This window comes from Arachis ipaensis, chromosome B02 (assembly GCF_000816755.2).
Source record: "Arachis ipaensis cultivar K30076 chromosome B02, Araip1.1, whole genome shotgun sequence".
Taxonomy (NCBI): Eukaryota; Viridiplantae; Streptophyta; class Magnoliopsida; order Fabales; family Fabaceae; genus Arachis; species Arachis ipaensis.
Window position 1 is genome coordinate 5203782 of NC_029786.2, and position 1505 is coordinate 5205286.

Below are 1505 nucleotides of genomic sequence, written 5' to 3' on the forward strand. Positions count from 1 at the left end.
AAAAAATCCATAAACTTTCCTTTCCTCACTCACAAACCAAGTACACTCAACCATTAGAACTAATCTTTATAGACCTTTGGAGACCAGCTCCAATCCTCAATAGATCATTTTATAGGTATTATGTCTGTTTCATAGATGCCTTTAGTTGATACACCTATATCTATCTCTTACAAACAAAAGTCCAAACCTTCTGAGTATTTTGCCAATTTAAAGCACTAATGGAAACTAAGACTTGTTGCAAAGTCAAATACCTCCAAACAGACAATGGAGGAGAGTACTTATCTACAAGTGTCACCTAATACCTCAACTTTCATAGAGTTTAACATAGACTCACATGCTCACACACATATGCCAACAAAACGGGTGTACTGAGAGAAAATATAAATAACTTGATGAAACTTGCCTCATTTTACTCTCTCAAGACTCACTATCATTAACCTTTTGGGATGAAAAAATCCTAATAGCTACCTATCTCACAAATATACTACCAACACCAACACTCAATCTTCAAAGTCCATTTGAACTCTTACACAAAACCACACCAGATTACCACCATCTCAAACCTTTTGGATGTGTATGTTTTTTCCTAGTCAAACCATATAACAAACACAAATTTGATCACAAATCACATAACTGCATATTCATTGGATACAGTTCAGATCAAAAGGGCTACAAATGTCATTCCCCATCTAGTAGAATATACATGGCACAAATTTTTTTGTTCAATGAAGGTGATTACCCTTACTCTACCCTTTTCCAAACTCAATCCACTACCAACACCTCATCACCGTCCTTAGTTCTAGCAGTAACCTTCACACTCCCTTAGATAACTACCAATTCTAATAATGTTATTGAACCCTTCACCCCAATTACTCACCCTAGATGTATAGATATTCATGATGCATCTTCCAATAATGTATGTGCTTCATTACATTTTATATTTATTCAAACTGCTGCTAACACTATAAATGCGGATTCTTATGAGATTACCATTAGAGATTGCGATTGGCCCCAATATTCAATTAAGCAAAGTTGTTCCCTCACTATCAGCAGCTCAAAATAGGTTGCAATTGGTCCCAACATTCAATCAAGCAAAGTTGTTCCCTCACTATTAGCATCTCAAAATCAACATGCCATGACAATTAAAAGTGAAAATGACATCTTTAAGCCACGGGTCTTCAACACCACAGTCTCATCCTTGCTTGATTCTGATCAAAGCTTTTCCAAGAGCATTCTCCAAGCACTTGCAATCCCTCATTGGAGAATAGCCATGGAAGAGAAGTTCTCAACACTAATGAGAAATATCACCTAGACATACATTTGTTGATTTGTCACCCCAAACAACTCCTATGGATTGTAGATGAGTATTTAGAGTAAAGAAACACCCCAATGACACCATTCAAAAGTATAAGATTCATCTCGTAGCTAACAGCTTTCACCATAAATAAGAAATTGATTATGACCAAATATTTAGTCCGGTTATAAGATTAGCCACAATTCCAGTA